Source organism: Arctopsyche grandis, chromosome 8 (assembly GCF_051622035.1).
Source record: "Arctopsyche grandis isolate Sample6627 chromosome 8, ASM5162203v2, whole genome shotgun sequence".
Lineage (NCBI taxonomy): Eukaryota > Metazoa > Arthropoda > Insecta > Trichoptera > Hydropsychidae > Arctopsyche > Arctopsyche grandis.
In genome coordinates, this window is record NC_135362.1 from 2,984,430 (window position 1) to 3,001,713 (window position 17,284).

Genomic DNA, 17,284 nt, shown 5'->3' on the forward strand with positions numbered 1-17,284 from the left:
CCTGAAAAACGCCGATAGGCGTTGTATTTTGAGCATGTACAAAGTAAACAAGAATACTACCCGCCAAGCCTTTCCATTGTAGCATTGAACATGGGTCGTGTAATCTGTGTCAACGTTTATAAAGACTGGTTCACACCGGAATTTCTGAATTTATATCCATGGCAGAATTTCCGGATGGATATCCCGAACTGCTGAGTATTTTAGATTGTGAGCATTACATTTTAAAAACAATGAAGAAGATGGAACTAGTTTTGGAAAAATACATTAATTAATACTTATTTTGATTGTTTTATATTGTTGCAAGATGTATTAAAGTCTAAACACACCTGTACAAAACACGACATGCTCGGCGGTAGTTATCTAGGGTTTTTTTGGATTAGCTACAATTTTTATACCTGCTTTCTATTGAATTTCTAAAGGGAACAATTTTAACGTCCACTTTATTAAATAAATGTGCATTTAAAAAAAAATTGTACATTGGGTGCATTTCTAAATGACGGATACATATTGCATTAGAAACTTTGATGTTTGCTACTTAAATGTGTATCACAATGACCAACGCTTCTCTCTACTGAACTGGATTCCTTATTTTTTACTCTTCGGCTTGCGACCTTCGACACCTACGACCTCGGCTTCGACTCTACGTACGACCTGACGTCATCATTCATATTCATACGTAATACGTAAACAAAAGTAAATACTTTTGACAGTTGACAGTAATTGTCAATAGCGAAAAACTGCAACGTTGCCACTTTTTGTATCTATTTTAATGCTGAAATCAATTTTTTCGAATGATCGTTTCATATTTTTTAACGGTCACTTTATAATGCCAAAATATTTTATTCGATGCACAATACGAGATTTTTAATGCACCGAAAATAATACATATTTTTAATGCACAAACATTTTTTTAAGATACAAAGTATTGGTTAGGTTTTATTTATTTATGGTTTGGTTAGGTTAGGTTAAGTTAGGGTTGTTTTTATTTATTTAAGATTACATTTCACTGGTGAGATTATAATTTCACTAGTGAGAAACACAAGTAAACACTTTTGACAGTTGACAGTTGTCAATAGCGGAAGACTGCAACGTTGCCACTTTTTGTATCTATTCTAATGCTCAAATCGATTTTTTCGTTGTAAAATATTTCATTCGATGCACAATACGAGATTGTTTAATGCACCGAAAATAATGCAAATTTTTAATGCACAAACATTTTTTTAAGATACAAAGTATTGGTTAGGTTTTATTTGTTTGTGATTTGGTTAGGTTCGGTTAGGCCAAAATATTTTATTCGATGCACAATACGAGATTGTTTAACCCTTTGCCCGCGTCACCAAATTTAGCGAACATGCCCTGTACGCGGCTGCTTTTTTGTGGATTTTGCTATCGCGTTTTCGACTATTAATATAGGTTGTAATATTTTATAAATTATTTTAGCCTATATTGAATTTTTTTTGACTACTGCCATCTATTGAATTTGGTAAAGTATACATTTAGTAATATTTTCAACCAAGTTATAAAATTTTAACACAATAGACGGCTCTTATACAGGTTGGAACTTCCAAGACATCTATGCGTGTATCACGCGCTGAGGGCATGTTCGCTAGGACATGTATAGTAGTCGTACACGGTGGAAAGGTTAATGCACAAACGTTTTTTTTTAATATACAAAGTATTTTTCTCAATGTACAGTTAAATCGTACCTATTTCTATACAAGTGTTGGCGCAATTCTCAGCGTGGCGGGCTTTCAACAGAAAAGACGTCAACACTCAAAGGGTTAATCCTAACGTCCATTGTCTCGCAAACGGTTCACGCTCCATTTATATTTACAACAATCTATACTTACACTCGTCATCGACGCTAACTAACACATGTTTGTTATATGTATGCACGTACATATGTTACTCTTGATCTTGTTGTGTTTTCTAGGCTTTGTCGTTCATTTTCTAAACGGCTGAAAACGCGGACAATGATGGAAATGAAATTACGTGGATGCAGCACGCTCTAGGTGCGTTTGCTTTCTCTCGTCTCCCACGGTTTTTGTCCGACTAGTTTGCTCCGGTGAACCACCGGGCTCGGCGTCGGTAGCTCGGCAGCTCTGCAGTGGCAGCTCGAGAGATTTATCCGAACTATTCGAAATGGTAAAAATTTGAAAATGTAGTCTGTGTCCTACACGTTGCCCAAACTCGATTCATCCAGATCAAGGACCCTGTTGCCAAATATTAAGTAAAACTCGTCTCGGACCATATGAGCAATACTCCCACGCTCATCGCCTTTTTCTCGTTTCGTTTCAAAGTGCACGGCAAATGTAGTGGCATTTGAATAAAGTCGTGTTCTGTGTGTGTATGTAGTGTTGAAATGTCATAAAAGTGCTGTTGTGTTTGAGAGTTTTGCCGAAAGTTTGTGGTTGGGCTTCATCTCGTACTGTTCCGAGTGAAAAAAGTAACTTTTAACATTGTTGAATTAAGTTGTGAAGGGGATGTAGAAAGCCGCGTTTGAATAGTATTTCTGGCTTTCGAGATTCTTTTTGATGGAGTGGTCCCGGATTAGAATCCTACTAGAGTTCCGCTATTGGCCAGACCTTTGTTTGTGACTCCAGGTCGATCCTATCAGAGTTTGCCAATTTTTCTGCCAATGTTTGCTGATTTTCATTGAAACGGTTCCTGTAAATTGGCATTCCAATACTCCCACGTTCATCGCCCTTTTTTCTCATTTCGTTTTAAAGTGCAGGGCAAATGTGGTGGCATTTGAATAAAGTCGTCTTTGTTATGTGTGAGTGTAGTGTCGAAATGTCATAAAAGTCTTAAAGTGTTGCTGCGTTTGAAACTTGCTCCTGCTTTTGAGAGTTTGGCCGAAAGTTTCGTTGGGTTTCATCTCGTACTGTTCCGAGTGAAAAAAGTATCTTTTAACACTATTGAATTGAGTTGTGAATGGGCGGTAGAAAGTCGCGTTTGAATAGTATTTCTAGCTTTCGAGATTCTTTTGGATAGCTTTCGAGCAGAGTGATCACGGGTTAGAATCCCACTAGAGTTCCGCTACTGGCCAGACCTTGGTTTGTGACTCCAGGTCGATCGTTTCCTATCAGAGTTTTCCATTTTTTCTGCAAATGTTTGCTGATTTTCATTAAAACGGTTCCCATAAATTGGCATTCCAAAATACCCACGTTCATCGCCCTTTTCTCATTTCGTTTCAAAGTGCAGGGCAAATGTAGTGGCATTTGAATAAAGTCGTCTTTGTTGTGTGTGTGTGTGTGTGTGTGTGTGTGTGTGTGTGTATGTAGTGTCGAAATGTCATAAAAGTCTCAAGAGCTGCTGCGTTTGGAACTCTGCTCTTACTTTTGAGAACTTTGCCGAAAGTTTGGTTGGGTTTCATCTCATACTGTTCCTAGTGAAAAAAGTAAATTTTTACACTTGAATTGAGTTGTGAAGAGGCTGTAGAAAGCCGCGTTTGAATAGTCGGCTGTTTTTGCGTCGATCTGTAAGATTTTATTTTTATTCAATCGATCATGTACCTGCTAACCAGCGGCGTGGACTAATGCTTATTATATTATGTTTTCGAGCAGAGTGGTCACGGGTTCGAATCCCACTAGAGTCCCGCTGCTGGCGAGACCTTGGTTTGTGACTCCGGGTCTATCTTTTCCTATCAGAGTATGCCAATTTTTCTGATTTTCATTGAAACGGTTCCTGTAAGTTGGCATCTCTTTTCAGCGTCGTGAGGTCCGTCAATTTGTATAATAAAATGCTGCAAAAATTTCTCCATAGATATCACTGGATGTTTATTTGAGTTCTGATGTTTATTTTTTAGTGTACACGTCGCTTTGGAGCGATCTGTAGAGGTGACTGTTCATGTTCTATGAAATAAATAAATAAATGTACACCCGTCTTAGAGATCGCTCCAATGCAACGAGTGTAAAATACAGATCAAGAAATATCAATTGTATAAACACATAATTATTATATATTTTTATATTACACACGACGTCTATGGTCAAACATTGCACACAAGCATTTATACAAGACAAATGCGATAAACATACACAGAAACATTTGGGGAGAAATTCACAGGATTTTTAAAAACAACCAGCGAAACATCGACATACTTAATAACTTGAAATGTGCGAGAGAGATGGGACAGGGGTGCCAATTTTGCAGGAACCGTTTCAATGAAATTCAGATAAATTAGAAACGATCGAGCTGGAAGTCACAAACCGAGGTCTGGCAAGCAGCAACCAGTGGGACTCAAACTCGTGACCAATTTGTTCGAAAGCATTAAATTATTAAATTCCTCTAGCGTCATGTCGGAGACGTTTGCCTGTTTTATTGACATTTGATCCCCGTATGTCTGTAAAGTGTCGAAGCGATCTAAAGAGTAGAAGTGGTTCAAAATGAAATCATAAAATTTTGACGGGCAGGATTTAACAGAGTGAATCCAATAAAACTCTTGTAAAAATAGTAAACGTGTAAAAACGAAAATGAAAATTGCGCAAACGAAAATGTTAATGTAGTCGTGGGAAAACTTGTTTTGGGAGTTTGAAATTTTTGACATTTCGATATCACGTGCGCAGTATTGCGTTCTACTTGCGCACACACAAAGATTGTGTTTATTATGAATCTGGGGGGAGGATACAAGTCCGGCTCATATTAACAAGTGAGCCATGTAGTAATGTCTAGTAATGTCCGGACTTGTCAAAACTGCCCGAACGTGTCGAGTAATAGCAGCGCATTCCAGTTGTCAACATTCCAACAAAATGGATATCCGGACATGTACCCGGCCAAAAACCCTTTGACATTAACCCCCTGTGCAAATAACCCCCGCCAGGGATAAAAATTGTTTAAAAATACTAATAAATAATTGATAATAAAGTAAAGTAATGAATAAGAATAAATTGATTGTGGTAGAGCCTATTGAATTTCAATTTATATACAATATTTAATTTCAATTTACTGTAGTGAATAGAATAATATCAATTTAAAAGACTTTTAGTCACCAGTTAGGTGGTTATTGAAAGTAAATTTTAATAGAAGTATATATTATCGTTATATTATTATTATATTTTAAATATTTTGATGGAATTTGTAAAAATCGAGAAAAGGAAAAGAAAATGAGATTAAAATACAATTGATTTTGGAGTTTTGTATATTTTGAATTATTATTATTGATTACTGATTTTTTATTATTGATTATTTATAAAGAATCTGATTAATAATATCTGTATTACTGAATCTGTATTTTTCTGGCTGAAATAATTAGCATTGATACTGACTGTCAATTTTTATAAAATATTTTTATCCCTGACGAGGGGATTAATGTCCAGGGGGTTTTGACCGGGGGTATGTGTCCTAGAACCCCAGAAATTATTTATGTTAACCTCTCTTTAAACTCTGTACGCCAGCGACTCACTCATGAGTCGCGTATTGACTCCGTCGTCTTACGGGCGAGTCTCATTGATTTCTCTTTCGAAGCGTACAATAAAAATAATTTTACAAACACTATTTATGGACGAAATTGGTAACAAAAAAAAAATCGATGATTTGAGTTTTTTTTAACAAAAATGCCACCAGGGCTGCCATTTAATTATACCTACCAAGAGATCTGAATCGTCCGTAACCTTTCGTGCATCGTGACACGTGTCACGCAAATGCGTGCAAGGTCACACCTTTTTAAGCTGTGAATTATGTGAGTCAAATATTTTTTTTGCATGTTCAATTAATTCAAAAGTTGCTGGCGTACCGGTGAGGGGCGAATGTATTTATTTATTGCTACTATTAATGCATAAAAAATAATAACAATAACAATTAGTGACCGCTGTGACCTGACGGGTTACCCCAATGTGTCAACAACAAACAGTGATAGTGTAAACAATAAAATATTATTCATTCAACTTTAATTCAAATAAACTCGTGTTGAATCTCACGAAGCAATTCCTCAACCCGACAGTCAGACAGGTCCAGACGCTACCCTATCACGTTGAGGAACTAGACAACTTGCTAAAAAGAGACTGTCAAAAATTTGAGCTCCGGTAAAATCGAAGGGTTGTCCGTACTTTCCTTTAATACCCCAACGATGTATTTGAAACGGGAACAGTCCTTTTCGAAGATTCAAAGCCTTAGGACGAAAACACACTGAGAGGCACGCAGTGCGCGTTTTTTTAAGATAGTTTTGCACATGTAAAAAAAAATGCTTGCACGCATAATCTTTTCTGCCGAGTGTTTTCGGTGATATTTTATCCTTGTTATTACATACATACGTTTGAGTGATCGATAACGGCGATTTCCATATTTGAAGAAATCTAGGAGAAACTTATCGATGTAATAAGATCGTACGAATTAACAATGAAGTGGGAACGCCCTTCCCTGGCTGGGTACTAGGGATTGCAATTTCACGTCGAATTTCATAAACCGGTAAACGGTAAATGATTTTTCCTACTACCGGTATAAAACTGTATGTGGTTACTTCCTAAAAACGTTAACCTAGATTCAATCGTGAATAATTAAAAATAAATCTCAGGCGAATAATGTCTGGTCACCGGACGGACCCTGAGGGGGCCGTGTATTGTTCGAATGTTGTAAATGCATTGTTAAAGGTTTGCCGAACCTTTTTTACAAAGGATTTACAACAATGGAACAATGAGCGGCACCTTGGCTATCCTACCTCGAATAATGTCATATAAAAGCACTAAAGTAAATTCTTAGTCATAAATATATTTTATTTTTTAATTTTTTACCAATCATATTTAATTTTTTAATGTTTGGATCATTTGAAAGTTTTGATCACAATTGAAACAACCGTGTAATCGCATTTATTATGATTTGGCTAGGCTGTGCTGCCAGTGAATTTTGAATTTACCACATTTAAAATAAACAAATTCCAGACAACCTAATCCACAATACGCCATTTGCATCGCTTTTTAATGTAATATTATGCAATAATATGCTTGTACACGATAAAATAGTTACGGGTAAATACCGCTAAATTTTAGAATTTACCGATGGCGAAATTTTGCCGATTTACCGGTAAACCGTTATGTAGTAATGCAATCCCTATTGGGAACCCGAGGACTAAAAGAAAAAAAACACGTGCTGCGTGCCTCTCAGTGTGTTTTGTGCGTTAAGTTACATTGGAGAAAACCCGTGGGAAACAGATAATACCCATACTTTTTCATGTATATTTTTGTATGTAGGTATAGGAGAAACTTTTGTACTATTTTTCAATTAAGAGAAGGAATTTAGCTTGACTGAGACTCCATATGACAGAACCAAACTCTAAAATGCGTCAATAAGAGCGAAGTATGGGACGACGTCACGTCCTTCATATTTTGCTCCAGCTTCCCACTGTGACCGTAAACAATGGGTGTTCTCCAAACCGAATTCGGGTGTAGTTGCACGTGCAGAATGCATACGTTTGGGAGGTCGCACGTGTATGCATATCAATATGCAACCGACAAGTTTCTCCTAAGTTTCTTCAAATATGAGATTCACCGTTATCGATCACTGTCAAGCAAGGATAAAATATCACTGAAATCACTCCAGGGGGTGATTTTTGGGACTGTGTACCATGCATATGGGCTAGGGGTGCTGCGTTTTTTTCGCATGTTTTAAAGTATCTAAAAAAAAACACCCCCATATCCCACTTGGGGCGAAAACACACAGCAAGGAACGTGGCACATGATTTTTTTAGATACTTTTAAACGCGCGAAAAAAATCGATAGCGTGATCGATAACAGTGATTGATAACGGTGTATCCCACATTCGGTATCGATCACTGCCAAGCAAGGATACAATTATACCGAAAATGGTCCAAGCAAGGATAAATACTATCATACAATTTAAACGACATAGATCGAAAGTATCGTTTTGAGACGACGCGTTACACCGTGTGCCATGCATTCGTGCCACGAACGTCAGATCTTTTCTGGGTGACCGTCACCTACAGTCAAAAAATCGAAAATGTTCGTTTACCATGCATACACATGAAAAACGGTTAGTATATATATCAGTGGCGTGCGGTAAAACTTTCTCTTCCCCCGTCGTACATCCTCACTTAATTTGCGCAAGCAGGATACAAGAGGAACAGGCTTTTCCTCCCGTATCCTGCGCACGCACTTTAAACAAGGCTGTATGACAAAAAGAGAGATAATTTCACCGCAGGCCACTGATATATATTATATATACATAGTACCGTTTACCGTGCACCCTTTTTTTTAATCTTTCGACTTAAGATCTTTCGATCTTTGCCTATCGATATTTGCTTTTTCGATCTTTTGACTTTCGGTGCCGTGAGGTAGACCGATTTTCTCTATATGTTTAAAACTATCTACAAAAAAACCACGTGCCACATGCACAGCTGTGTGATTTCGCCCTTATAGTTCGGCGAGCGTTATCTCAGACAGACAGACAGACAGAATATCGATATTATATATATATATGATCTTCAAAGTAACATGAAACAAGCATGCTTATAACTAGAGTGCGGATAGAGAGCGTGCTTTTTCCAGAAATCGGGGCGGTTTGGCTCTATTTACAAACCTAGAGTGCAAAAAAAAGGTTTGGCGAACCTTTAACAATGCATTTACAACAATTGAACAATGAACGGCGCGCTCTGGTTCCGCTCTTTACTTATAATAATCAGCAAATTCAAACTAGCCGAATTTGCGATAGAGGCGTTGCCCAAGTCAAAGAAGATTTTATTTTAAGTTTCTTTTTTTGAATTTTGATCAAATCTGGTTCGAATGTTGCATCGGCCATCGCACTTGGCACATACTATTCCCCGATCGAACTAGATCGCCCAAGACCACTTTTCACGGTCGCCAGTCTGCATTGGTGGGTGTCGTTCGAACATTGCGTTTTCGCGAATCGCTCTGAAACCCGATGGTCATTGCTCTTGATCGATCTGTGGGAACCAAGAACCGTAAACCGAAAACTGAAATCAGACTTTCCCAATACGTGTATATATATATATAATAGACAGTGTACGAAAGTGATCCTCATCCTCTTCTTTTCGTTCGACTCGTAAGCGGAAAGTTCCGAAGTATCATAGTATATGTATGTATAGGTATTTTAGATGCACTTTCGCTGCAGTGGACTTTCGGTGTCTGGTATATTTAGGAGTCGGGATATGAATCTTCTCGGGATGTTTCTTCGTCCGAATCGCGGTTTGTTTTTCAGCGGGCCAGTGGCGGCGCATTCCTCGCTGCTTGTGTATACTTTGACTCGACGCACTGTGGGCCGACTGGCCTGTTTGGCGTACAATATTACTACATTTATAATATAAAAACCCATTTATTTTATATAGTTTTTGTTTGTAATAACGCTATTAGATACATAATATATGACAGGTGATATAAAAAAAATAAAGAAAAAATGTTTCGTCCTAGGTGGGTCTCGAACCCGCATCTCTTGTACTGATAACTCGATCGCGTTACTTATCGTTAGAGGTAGGATAGTCACAGTGCAATCCATTGTTCGGCAAACCTTTAACAATGCATTTACAACCTCTGAACAATACACGGCCCCCTCAGACTCCGGTGACTACTTATCGTGGATTCGAATTAACATTTGTCTTGTAGTGCGTACTCACCGGGCCAACGAAGGCAAGCGAAGGGTATTTGTCGATGGCTATACCACACGTTCGGTTAATAAAACGCTCGTTATTTAATTTTTATTTCGATATTTTGTACGCCACTGGTCCCAACGAGTGGTATACCCATCATTTATTAACCGAACGTGTGGTACAGCCATCGACAAATACCCTTCGCTTACATTCGTTGGCCCGGTGAGTACGCACCATTACTGTGCTTGAAAAATCCGCTAGCCACGGAGTCCAAGCGTCCAGTTAAAATGTGTGTAAAAATAATGCAAAATCTACAAGGTCAATCATTGTAATTAACTATAAAAATCTTTTTGGTGTGTATGAAACGCCAAATAATACAAAATAAGTGCAAGGAATGAAAAAATGACGGTCATTCCAAGGCGGATATCGTTCTCATACTGACATTTGAACGCGGCGCGTACTGAATTGCCACATATTGTTTGTATGAAATTGTATGAGATAGAACACACTACGAGTGGCGCGACACTGCGCGTCAAAGTTGCCGTTTTTACCAACTCTGATGTGCTGCGCTGCGTCGCTGCAGCGCAGTCGCCTAGTGCGGTCAGACCTTTGGCCGACAAAATCTATTCATATTATACAACAGTACATGTCACCATAGAGTATCAAGCAAAACCGATTTTCTTTGGAAATTATGGAAATATTCACTTGCGACGTGACGTCATAGTAGCGAGTGTACGCGTACTAACGAAATTGTAAATATTAATATTTTTAGACACGTCACATTGTGACAATATTGACTCGACGATACGACGCAAACTATGTATGGTGCGTTCTATAATGTATATAGGTAAGTAAGCCGATTTTGTCTTGTAGTCGGCCAAAACTTGTCTGAACGTACGCTGCTGTATAGTATGTATATAAGTAGTCTTTTCTGTGCCGGGCTGTTGGTTTACAATGCTGGATAGTATGAATTGGCTTTTTTTTAGTTAGTTTTGCACGTGTATAAAAAACGCTAGCACGCCTCATCTATGCCAGATCAAAACTCACCCCCTGTTGTTTATGGTGATATATTTTCCTTGTATTGAAATAGACTTGACAGTGATCGATAACAGCAGTATAGCTCGGTAGTTGCGTTTATGTTTAGCACTGAGAGATTACTGGGTTCGATCCCGTACCAATATTTAATGCTGCTGGTCAGACTTGGATATTTGTGATCGTTTCCTATCAGAGTTTGCCAATTGATTTCATTGTTGAAACGGTTCCTCCCATCAAATTGGCAACAACCATCCTACCCGCTGTGTCACAAATATCTGAATTTGATTTATGTACAATATGTAAAAAAAATATGTACAAGTTTAAATCCACAGATGTCTCTATGGTATAATTCATTATTTAATTAATTGTTAATTTCGTGTCTCTCAAAATACAATGATTTATGTAATAAAAAATGCTCCAATGTTTGTAATTAATTGTCTAGTAAGACGCATTTGGGTTTACCTGTTAGCCTTGCTGGTATATATCGATGTAAAAATTGGATAAAACAAATAAAATAACGATAATTCCTATATTTAAAGAAATGCAGGAGGAACTTGTCGGAATAATAAAATCGTTCGAATTAATAATGCCATAAGACACGCCCACTCATAGCTGGAGTCCTCCTAGGCATGCCGTGCCGTACGATTCTGTGCGTCTGCGCTTTAAATATGCTTTTCCTTTTTTGATGTTTACTTGAAATGTCACACCACTTGAACAAAGAAAAAGTGTGTGCAGGATCGGACCTTTAGGGCGAAATCACACAGGGAAGAACGGCACGTCGTGTGCATGGCTCCCCGCTGTGGGTGGTCTCCTACATTTCTTCAAATATAGGATACACCGTTTAAAAGTATCTAAAAAAATACCACGTGCCACGTGCATCGCTGTGTGTTTTCGACCTTCAATGTTATGTAGAATCGAGATGATAGTTTTTGACACCTGGCCCAGTGTGCAGCGTCTGATCGCGAAGATGTTCCCCCTTGTCTCCATGACTACCCGGTACGCAAATAGACACCCGGCCGTGACCAGTGGCGCACGGTGCTCCGTAACGAACGGTCCCTGTACACGGCACAGGAGTCCCGTCCCACTCGGGGCTACAGCCCTCCGGAGTGTGACGCCACGGTAAACATCCCCGAAATCCCGCGAAAACCCTTTCTACCCCTCCCTTCCACCCTAGTCGGGTCGACATCCTCGAATCGGACCCGTCCCGACGATCCGATCGTCGAAATTATGCGACGACGGGATGAAAGTCACCATATTAGATTGAGTAGCCTATAAATACCAACTTGAGAGACGATTGCGAAACTCTCTCGCGTGTGTTTGTGTTTTTCTTTTTTGTTCTAACAGGAACTTTCGTATTCGTCGTTTTTCAGCTGAAACGAAACCGACTCAACAACACTCGCTCACACACAATCTCTATTACTCTTTCCTCACACTACTACTACTACTACTACTACTACTACAACTTCTACTACATATTTGATAGGATAGTTTTGAGAAGTCATGGGCGGGAGGAGGAGAGGTGGTTTCTTCTTTCGTTGGATGAAAAGGTAAAGAAAGCATCCCCCGGAGTGTTTTTGTTTTTGTCTCTTCCATCAGCTGCGGGATGTATGAGACTTTCCCGGCTCGTGTTTATTTTAGGTTTTCGAAAGCATGAAAACCTTTGTTGTTGACTGTTCTTTGATAACCCGAATAAACAGTGTGTGTTTTTTTTTATAATTTTCGACTAATCCGAATGCGTGTGTGATTTTATTTTCAGTGTTTACACAACATTAATAAACCATTTCGATCACACTACTTATGTACCTATACATACCAGGGATTCATTTCCGTTTGTTAGCAATTCTGTTAATTTTCGTTTAATTACTGGTTTACCGGTAAATTTCAAAATTAGGTATCTCGTTTTCGTTTATTGTCGTTTCTCTCGAGCTGATTTTCAAACTTTCACAACTTTACAAAAATCAATGCAGATCAATATTGCATCATGAATTTAGGACAAATTTGAATTTTATAGTTGTGCCGATCTAGCATGAGTTATAATGCTATCGCATTCACCCCCCACTCGATCCGCGATGGCCAATTACATTTCGTTTTGGTCAAGAAATACAACATTGTTTGTGCGCATAGCGGTCGGTACAATTTGACTTTTATTTTTTGTTAGTTTTGAGTTCGTGTTTTGTATTTTGAAATATTTACATTAATAAAACTTTAATATAAAAAAGTAAGTTGTTGATATTTTTAATGTATTTATGGAATACGTACATATCTATTTTATATTAATGGAAATTTACAGTTTTTGGACGATATAAATAATCATCAACGTCATGTTATGGACAGTAAAATTCACAGTAATATTTTTAAAGACCTTGCATTGAATTATATTGTAATAATATTATACATATAGTTAAATAAGGAATGATTAAAAAAATAAATAAAGAAATTTTTTTATCAGATCAACTGAAGTATTTTTTAATATTTTTATATCAACCGAAACTTTTATTCTAGAGTATCGAGGCTTTTAAGTTTTTCTCCCAAACCTTTCTATGTACATATTGTATATATTTTAACAAAATTTCATACCTAGAAGTTATTTTTAATATATATGTCTATATATATAAGTCTATATATATATAAAAATCAATGTTTGTCTGTCTGTCACGTATGCGTTCCTATACCATTCAACCGATTGCGATGAAACTTACATGAGTTATTGTGTGCATGTCTGCGATGGTTTCTGTAAAAAAATGTCGCCCAAAAACGGAAAAAACGGGAACGAGTCGCATTGCAATGCAATAATTCCAAATGTTTTCGCGTCGCCGCCTGCGTTGTTAGGGTAAAATAAACAAACAATTGAATAATTTCAAATGTGTTCGCCGACTTGCGTTTTTCCGACAAATTATCATTACTGTGATTTAATTTGATTATTAAGTATTAATTTAAGGGACAGGAACGGGAATGGGAATTGCATGCATTATTGTGGCATTGCAACGCATGCCGGGTTCAGCTAGTGATATATAAATAAAAAATGTCGTGATTTTTTTTCTACACTACATACTTCTCGGTTCACGCTACATCGGATCGACTATAATACATAACACATAACACTTCGTGAAATAAAATACATAAAATTTTGGGTGCTACTTTAGTATGCGGTCTACCTTAACATGCGATCTACCTTTGAATCGCAATCGACAATTTTGTTTATTTGTATCATAGCAACGTTTTTGTTTTTTCCTGCCGCCCCATAATGTTGTTGAAGCATTTCTATCAAAATATCGGCCAACCCTAATTTAACCTAACTTAACCTGACCCTTAAATAAATAGTTGTTGGCTGCTAAGATATGTTTTATTTCATCAATATTTTTCCAAAATAACATATTTTAGCAGCCAACACCTATTTATTTAAGGGTCAGGTTAGGTTAGGTAAAGTTAGAGTTGGCCCTATTCATTTAAGATTAGGTTGTTAGGGTCGGTATTATTCAGTCTCACTGTCACACGTGAAAACTGAGACAGTGAGATCGCATATTAAAGTAAAAACGTGAAGGTAGATCGCATACTAAAGTAGACCGCATACTAAAGTGGCACCAAATTTTGATTCATGTATATCATTCAATCTGGCTATATGTATTACAAACAAACATAAAAACTACTTATTAGAGAAAACAAATCAAATTGATTTAATAGTAGTATTAATCAATCACTATGGTTATTCACGCATAGTTACCGCTCGTTTTTTTTTTTTTGTATTAACAACAGTTTCACATTCGGTTTTAATAAGTGAAAACTTTTACTCAATATTAGAACGCGCCGAATGAAGTTCATTCAGATTAAATTTTTACATCTAACAAACCAGGTTAATTAGTCTACATATGTACATATGTTTTCCAATCAAACCTACCGTTACCCAACTATGCCAACTGTTTCTTTCTAATTTGAACATCATATTGTACACTAAAACCGTTCGAATCAGTACCGAGTAGAGCGGCGTGCCAACGTAGGGACAAATGTGACGGTTCCCGGCCATTTGTATGATTTTAAATTGTGTAGTGCATAGAATGTACATTCCTTTAACGCTCCATCGGACCTATTAAACTACTATACCACGAATAATAACGTCGTCGGCAATGGGGGTATTCCCCTTCTCTCCGTACATAGACTTCGTTTCCTGTCAACGAGCCATAGCCGACTGCTAGGTATAGAGTGCTTCCCTTCGTTTGCCTCGTTACAGTTGTGTGTGTGTCATTTTTGATATTGGAATGTTATATTATCTGATTGATTCGTCGATGTTTTGATTCAACGTCATCGATTTTGTGGTGAAACTTGATGTGTGTATCTCGGGTTCGGTAAATTATGGCAATTGCCTTGAATCAAATCTACGGTGATGAGTTCTGCCGGTTTAATTGGAGATAATTCAGTGTGCAAACTGTCACTCGGGTGGTCTTGAGAATGTCTTATTAAAATTTTAAACCTTCTGTGTTTATTTAGAAATCCAATAGAAAGCAGGTATAAATATTGTAGCTAGTCCAAATAAACCCTAGATAACTGCCGCCGAGGATTTCGAGCTTTGTAAAGGTGTGTATATTAGACTCTCTAATATATCTGGCAACAATAAAAAATAAACAAAAGAAGTCTATTAATGAATGTATTTTTCCAAAACTAGTTTCATCTTCTTCATTGTTATTGAAATGTAATCTAGATGCCAAGCCACAATCTAAAATACTCAGCAGTTATGGATTTCAATCGGGAAATTCTGCTGTGGTTATAAACTCAGAAATTCCGGTGTAAACTAGTCTTTTCTAAACATTGTCACGGATTACACGACCCATGTTCAATGCACTTTTTTTCAATGCTACCTGGAAAGGCTTACTTTGTACATGCTCAAAATTCAACGCCTATCGATGTTTCTCAAGCCCATGGACTTCTTGGCAAATCGCCGATCGGCGTTGATCAGCATTCAAAGGGTTAAAATGATGGTCGAATTCCGTCTGATGTTAAGCTTCTAATTGTTTGCTTTTTTTTTTTAATTTTCTACCGTAGTGCTCCAAATCGACAGTATGGCCAAACGTGTATAGCAGCATAGCTTGGTGGTTGCGTTGATGTTTACCACTGAGAGGTTGCCGGGTTCGATCCCATGGGTTGATCTCGATTGAAAATAATTTATTCCGAGTATAATCTATAGTGCTGCTGCTCAGACTTGAATATTCGTGATTCAAGTCGATCGCTTCCTATCAAAGTTGGTTAATTTATTTGGTTTGATATTTGGAACGGTTCCACATCAAATTGGCAAAACTATCCTATCCACCATGTCACCACTATTTAAATATGATTTCAAAAAAATTATATACGTACAAATTTAATATCGTAGATGTCGCTCAGAGGCAATCTGAAATATGAAATTGTGCACATCTGCTTTACCACCTATCCCAAAAGTATAGAAAATAAATAAATAATAGGTAGGTATATAACCGTTTCAACAGTTAAATAAGATAAATTGACAAATTCTATCAAATATTTTTGTAGGATCTTGTTGTTAGGAGACATAGGCGGTTGTGTGGAATCAGGGTCGCCGAGAGAAATCCCGGGCCTTGGGAAATATTTATTCAGGGCTCTATGACAAACCAAAAAAAATATCTTATAGATATATTTTTAATATGCGAAAAATCTATCAGAACTATATATTAGAAAAATGCCTATATGTTGTTTGTTATTTTTTTTAATAATTGAATAAGAAAGTATGATATATGTGATAGGTATGATTTCCGACACGGGGCCACTTGAGTAGTCCGGGCCTTGGAACTTTGCCCCGGCTCCCCCCCCACTCTCGTTGTCCCTGTATGGAATGAGACTCTTTGACGGTTTAAAACATTCTTTACTCGGCGGAGCACTGCAATGGTCTGTCACATTACATACTACCAACCTCATCATTCGTCCTACTCACGCATGCCAACTCAATCATACATTGTATGATTTATAAGATTTTTTACAAGATTAACCGATTGCTTATAATAACAATGATGTTAATGATGTGACTCTTTTGCATCATATACATATGTATATGTATGTATGTTATACTATTCAACCTTATGTGTGATATTTTGACTATCTTATATATGTACATTTGATTCTCAATCGAATAAAATATATTTAAATCGCATCCGATTCAATGTGTGGTTGATATTATATTATATTTTATAATTGCATGCTAGTCACTTGCCACATACATATACATATGTATGATAGTGACTAGCTTATCTTTGTATACGATCTTTCTCGTTCGTACTCGAGTGAATGTATGCAATTATTATAATATTATACATATAATAAGAAATTGTATAATAGTTGTCTTTAGCGTTAATCCTATTATAATTCGACACATTTTCGATAACGTGTTGAGTGATTATTGAACGTTATCGTAAATTCCTCGACTCGTTTAGAACGTATGACTTGAACGATCCTACGCCTTGTGCGTATATTTTGTATATGAATTTGGTTAATGGTACATATTTTATAATAATAATATGTTTTTGGTGATTGTGTATTATTTGATTTTCTTTAATATGTATAATCAACACACTTTATTGTTATTATGATTGTTTCACATACACGTTGGCTGCTGTTATATTGAAAATTAACACTTTCAGTACATTAATTAATTTTTTTTGTGACATTTTTGCCTGTCTGGTGTTGTGTTTATTGAAA